This window comes from Dendropsophus ebraccatus, chromosome 12 (genome assembly GCF_027789765.1).
Source record: "Dendropsophus ebraccatus isolate aDenEbr1 chromosome 12, aDenEbr1.pat, whole genome shotgun sequence".
Taxonomy (NCBI): domain Eukaryota; kingdom Metazoa; phylum Chordata; class Amphibia; order Anura; family Hylidae; genus Dendropsophus; species Dendropsophus ebraccatus.
Window position 1 is genome coordinate 54,879,424 of NC_091465.1, and position 7,347 is coordinate 54,886,770.

Consider the following 7,347-nt stretch of genomic DNA (forward strand, 5'->3'; position numbering starts at 1 on the left):
TCAGACGATTTCAAAGAATCCAAAAGCCTAAAGCCAATGAACAAAGAAGAAAAACGTCCACCACCATACCTTCTCTTCCATATTAGACAGGACTATACTAGAATTTGACTTTAATTTTCAGTTGTATAACCCCCTTAAGAGGTAGCCTATCTGCTAGAGATGGGTTTTCTAAAAAGTGGTGAAGACCTCACACACACAGTTGAAGAGATTGTTAGCCTTTTGACCTAGCAATGAAGGTCATTTGCTTTTTATAATGGATACAAAGGGGGGACTGTTAAGGATGTGATATTTTGTATATTTTGTGAAGCCATTACAATATGGCTCTGACCTTCTAAACAAGTAGAGATATTTACATTCCTCAAAGCTTACGTTAGTAATCACTAGGGCTACGTAACTAACTCCTTTTGTACCTCAGCCAATGAAGTACTGACACGAGCCTTAGTAGAAGAACACGCCCCAGGGTATATAAACTGGCTGCCATCTTTGAATAAAGGACATCCACCTTAACCATCAATGTGTCAGGGCATTTGATTCTCAGTGCGCAATTTAAACTTATAACTTGTAATTTGGAGCAGACAGTTAATATGCCAGCATTTTTGAGGTGCATCCATAACAGCGTTATCTGTGGATCACAGGATTAGGTCACTACCCCCTTCTGCTCCATCCTCTCCTACCTGTCTCCACCCTGAGTTGAGCCTTCCATAAATCGAATTTGAGTCCCTTTAGGTCAACTCTCCAAACATTGAAATGGACACCCCTGGGTTAATTCTTGTGTCGTTTCACGGTTGTTTTTTTTTTTTTTTTTTTTCTTTCTTTCTTTCTTTTAATGGCCCATTAAACCAGTGGTTTGGGAGGAGGAAATAAGCTGAACCATGCACTTCATACACTTTGTTGGGTTGATAGGGGTACACTAAAATTGTCTATCAGAGCCTTAGAAAAAACATACGGCACTTCATGTTTTGCTGCCTTCCACCCTTACAGATACAAAGTCTGGGTTAATCCAGTGGCTGTTCATTTTGATAAATGTCAGCTCTGTCAGTTGACAGGCGGCTGAGCTTAATGTGATAATGCCCCAGGCTGCGCTAAATACTCTCTCAGAGAATACACTGGTGGCAGGGCAGGCCTTCACCTCCTAGGCGGAGAGGTACAGTTCCAGCCATGTGTCCCCCACCAGAAGGATCTCTCTCTATCTCCTCTGGCTCCTCTTTGTTTTATCTGGGCATAACCAATTCAATGGACCCAACTTGAGTGCTGCCCTCAGTAGTTTTAGATTATATATTGTTATTTTTGAAGTTCAGTTCATTTTTTTCCAACTTGTTAATTGTTTCTGTTTATTTCTTTTTCAGGTCATTTGTGCTTAAACTCCCTTCGAAATTTGCTTGTTTCAGCCCTGGTATATAACCAGATCACAATAGTCCCAAACAAATATTGAAGCAGCACCAGTGATACAATGTGGGTCAGAGTGCTTGTCTTACCGGACCGGACCTAGGTCCGTGATAGGAGATCCAAAAAATGTAGAGGAGACAGCACATCCAAAAAGAATCTTCACTTATAATCACACAAGTGCAACGTTTCGGCTATAACATCAGCCTTTCTCAAGCAGTGATACACAATACTCTCAAGTGCCCAGTATATATGTGTGTGTGCACAATCAATGATGATCAATCAATAAAGTGGTTCACAGATATAAATAAAGAAAAAAAGTGGAAAAAGCAGATAATAAAATACATAGGGTGTAATGTGTACATTGTACAGTGTGTCAATGTGTAATGCTGATCATTGATCATGAACAATCGGGGTGCAGTATATTTGTAGAGATGTCCCTAGCGTAAACAAGCTAAGTCTAATACATGTGTAGATAATCAAAATCAAAAACAAACAATCAGTTAGTACATACACAACGCCGGTATCAATGAATCCACATGGAGGATGATGAGTCCGGAAGCGTCCGCGTCGCCTGCCGATGACGTCACACAAAGCACGCCCCCAGGAGGCACCGCCAATCTAGTCACATGACCGGGAGCCCAGGTCACATGACCGGGCGCAATGTCACATGACGGCCGCACCCCAGAGCGCATGCGCAGTGCGCCAACCATCAAACAGGGACACAGACCCCTTCATGAACGTCATCATCAAAAGACGTCGCCATGATGAAAAAGGGCAATTTGCCCTTACATCATGGTAAGGTCCCAGGATGTATTTGATGAACATATATAGCGGCCAATAACTAGCAAGGGATAATAAGGGGAAGAAATAAGGGCATATGATGAAAATAGTGATCGGGTGGGAAAATAAATATATGAATGTATGTGAAAAAATAAACAAATGGCTAAACATATATGGGGAAGGAATAATAAATCTATAGATATAGGAATTAATAAAGGGCCGACCTAAAGTACATAGGAGGCTAAGCAGGGCCACACAGTGCACAATGAGAATGCCTATGACGGGTCATGAGACCCCTAGGGTTATAAGGAGGGGAACCAACCAAGGACATACAGAGATGTCACAACACTCATAAAGTACCGCAACAGTCAATGCCCAAGGTACCAACTTCAGGAAACCACACGTAGTGCACGTGTCCTGGGTCGGTAATATGGCTCAACCCTCCTTAGAGAACCCAATTGTCGCCCTTTCCGCACAGGCCCACCTCCAAACGGTTGTACTATCAGTCCAGCATCCACCCAGACTAGAAATAGGGTATCAATAATGGGTCAAACAAATATAAATATAAGATATAAAGACCATTTATTAACTGCATATATGTTCACCCATATGTCCAAAAATGAACCATATTAGAGCCCCAATGTGCAGAAAAATATAAAGAAAACATGGCCCTAAAAGATAACTAGACGTCATCAAAAATAGTGAATGTAGAGTCAAATTCCATGTGTGAATTCTGGCGTATGCGTGCAGTAGCTTCCGATTGAAAAAAATCCACAAATCATCCTGAAATAATTCTTTCAGTCTGTAAAGAATGCAAAAGAAAGGACATGTTATAATCATGGTCTCGGCCAAGTAGATATATTCAATATATACATAATGCCAGCATAGATATAACCCATATGTGATAAATAGAATATGTTGTTTCAGGCAAAAAATTACCAAGTCGTATATGGAAATTCAAGACATATGTAACGTTATAAGTACTAGATGTAAACGAGGTAGAGTAAAGTGTATCCAGTGTATACTACTCAGCTAAGGGGGCACAAGAGATATACTCATCAGGGAACTCAGTGGGACTGTCAATGAAAAGAAACCGTTTTGGCAGTGCAGCCAAGAAAGACCGGACATCACAGAGCCCAATGACTACAGCTCAGGGGAGGGACCCTCCTCCACAGAGGGATCCACATCAGAACAACGACTAATGGACTTAACAGTGGTAAATATTTCGTCTCGTTCCCTAACTGTTGATGAAACTTTGGTCCTTAACAAAGGCTTGTCATTTTGTCCTACTGTTTCATATGATTGGTTCCAGATTGAACTTGATTTACATGAATTGTACAGACACATCAAGCTTAAAGTTTGGTTTACACAACACACTAGGAGGGAGGAAGCGCATACACCCAGTGAGCTAACACTACACGAGGTGGGACTACGTAACAAAAGTGGTTTTAACCCACCGATTAATGACCCTGTCATTGACACATTTATACTCACAACTAGAAGACAACTTAGAGCCCTCCGAGAACAACAGACACGGTCTCTCCCGTCTAACATGACTCACAGTGAGAGAACAGCTCTCAAAAACCTTACATTGGACAAGTCCGTGACCATTAAGCCAGCAGACAAGGGAGGGGCCGTTGTTGTTATGGACACAGCGGACTATATCAATGAGATGACGAGACAACTCTGTGACAATACAGTATATGAACTTTTACCACATGACCCAAAGTTTAGGATCAAACAGAGACTGGACACATTGATCAATGAGGCATACACAATTAACATCATTGACAAATCACTACGTGACTTCTTGACTGTGAGTTTCCCCGTTACACCAGTACTATACGGACTGCCCAAAATCCACAAATCACTCCATAAACCACCTGCTAGACCCATTGTCTCGGGGACAGACTCCTTATTCAGTCCAGCGGCACAATTCCTGGACAAGATCCTCCGACCTTATGCGGTTGGTGCTAGATCGTACATTCAGGATACATCGGACTTCCTCACAAAACTAACAGACATCAGTATTCCACAGGATTGCATTTTGGTCTCTTTTGATGTTAAGGACCTCTATACCTCCATTAACCACACTAGGGGCATTGCAGTCATTAAACATATCTTGACTACTAGCAACCACTCACAACATGCCACTGACTTTTTGTTGGAATTACTTAACATCATCCTCACTGAAAATTATTTTCTTTTTCAGAATGATTTTTTTGTCCAGAGAAGGGGCACAGCCATGGGCTCCAATGTGGCTCCTACGTATGCCAACATTTTCATGGCTGCTCTTGAGGAGTCACATGTCTATGTATCCCACCACTTCAGCCATGTGCTGAGGTGGTGGAGGTACATAGATGACATCTTCGTTATTTGGACTGGGTCAGAGTTACAATTAGATGAGTTTTTTGACTTCCTTAACCATGTAGATGCAGACATCAAGTTCACCAAGGAACACTCTATGACCAGACTCAATTTCCTTGACACTACCATTTTCATTCATGACAATAGACTATTTAGCGATCTTCATGTCAAACCTACAGACCGTAATACCCTTCTGCAGTTTGATAGTCATCATCCACGAGCCATGATAGAATCACTGCCATATAGCCAACTACTGCGGGTCAAGAGAATTGTCCAGGACCCAATTACATGCAATACACAACTGGATAGAATGTGTCAAAAATTTTCTGCTAGGGGCTATCCCACTCGCATCATTAGCCAACAAAGAGAGAAAGTGGATCCACTCAACAGGACTGATTTACTCAGACCCAAGTATACTGCACCCAAAGCTCCCAGAATAGCGTTTGTCAGCACATATGGTACTCAGAGCAACATGGTTGCCAAAATCATCCGCCGAGAATGGGGCACACTATCTAGAGCCTTCCCACACATCCCAGAATTCACCACCCCACCAATCATGGCCTATCGACGACCACGGAATCTCAGGGACAAATTGGTGAAGGCAGATTTGGGACCAAAAACCAACACACTGGCTACACAAACCCACCTTAGTACACCCAAGAAGGGCTGTTTTCCATGCCTGGGCTGCAGCCATTGCAACCAAATGATGAAGGGAAACACATTTATACATCCCACAACGGGCCAACATTACCCCATTAAGGACTTCTTAACTTGTAGAAGTGACTTCATTGTATACGTGTTGCAATGCCCCTGTAACATGTTGTACGTAGGTGAAACCACTGGACAGTGTAGAATTCGCCTTAACCAACATAAATCCACGATTCGCACCCAGAAATGTGAATTACCTGTGCCTAAACACTTTCTGGAACATGAACACACTGAAAAAGACCTGAGATTTGCCATCCTTGGACACATACCTAAACTTCGTAGGGGTGGAAACCGGGTGATGAGACTTAAAAAATGTGAACTGGAATGGATACACAAACTAGATAGCCTAACACCCAATGGTATGAATATTGACTTCAAATTAGGTCCAGCCACTGGTCGTTGAACCCATTGTTTTTCTGTTTTTCTGTGTTTCTGTTTTTCTTTTTTTCGTTTTTTTCTTTTTTCTTTTTTCTTCTTTTTTTCCATCTTTTTTTCTCCCTTTTTGTTTTTTTCCCTTTTCATTGACAGTCCCACTGAGTTCCCTGATGAGTATATCTCTTGTGCCCCCTTAGCTGAGTAGTATACACTGGATACACTTTACTCTACCTCGTTTACATCTAGTACTTATAACGTTACATATGTCTTGAATTTCCATATACGACTTGGTAATTTTTTGCCTGAAACAACATATTCTATTTATCACATATGGGTTATATCTATGCTGGCATTATGTATATATTGAATATATCTACTTGGCCGAGACCATGATTATAACATGTCCTTTCTTTTGCATTCTTTACAGACTGAAAGAATTATTTCAGGATGATTTGTGGATTTTTTTCAATCGGAAGCTACTGCACGCATACGCCAGAATTCACACATGGAATTTGACTCTACATTCACTATTTTTGATGACGTCTAGTTATCTTTTAGGGCCATGTTTTCTTTATATTTTTCTGCACATTGGGGCTCTAATATGGTTCATTTTTGGACATATGGGTGAACATATATGCAGTTAATAAATGGTCTTTATATCTTATATTTATATTTGTTTGACCCATTATTGATACCCTATTTCTAGTCTGGGTGGATGCTGGACTGATAGTACAACCGTTTGGAGGTGGGCCTGTGCGGAAAGGGCGACAATTGGGTTCTCTAAGGAGGGTTGAGCCATATTACCGACCCAGGACACGTGCACTACGTGTGGTTTCCTGAAGTTGGTACCTTGGGCATTGACTGTTGCGGTACTTTATGAGTGTTGTGACATCTCTGTATGTCCTTGGTTGGTTCCCCTCCTTATAACCCTAGGGGTCTCATGACCCGTCATAGGCATTTTCATTGTGCACTGTGTGGCCCTGCTTAGCCTCCTATGTACTTTAGGTCGGCCCTTTATTAATTCCTATATCTATAGATTTATTATTCCTTCCCCATATATGTTTAGCCATTTGTTTATTTTTTCACATACATTCATATATTTATTTTCCCACCCGATCACTATTTTCATCATATGCCCTTATTTCTTCCCCTTATTATCCCTTGCTAGTTATTGGCCGCTATATATGTTCATCAAATACATCCTGGGACCTTACCATGATGTAAGGGCAAATTGCCCTTTTTCATCATGGCGACGTCTTTTGATGATGACGTTCATGAAGGGGTCTGTGTCCCTGTTTGATGGTTGGCGCACTGCGCATGCGCTCTGGGGTGCGGCCGTCATGTGACATTGCGCCCGGTCATGTGACTGGGCTCCCGGTCATGTGACTAGATTGGCGGTGCCTCCTGGGGGCGTGCTTTGTGTGACGTCATCGGCAGGCGACGCGGACGCTTCCGGACTCATCATCCTCCATGTGGATTCATTGATACCGGCGTTGTGTATGTACTAACTGATTGTTTGTTTTTGATTTTGATTATCTACACATGTATTAGACTTAGCTTGTTTACACTAGGGACATCTCTACAAATATACTGCACCCCGATTGTTCATGATCAATGATCAGCATTACACATTGACACACTGTACAATGTACACATTACACCCTATGTATTTTATTATCTGCTTTTTCCACTTTTTTTCTTTATTTATATCTGTGAACCACTTTATTGATT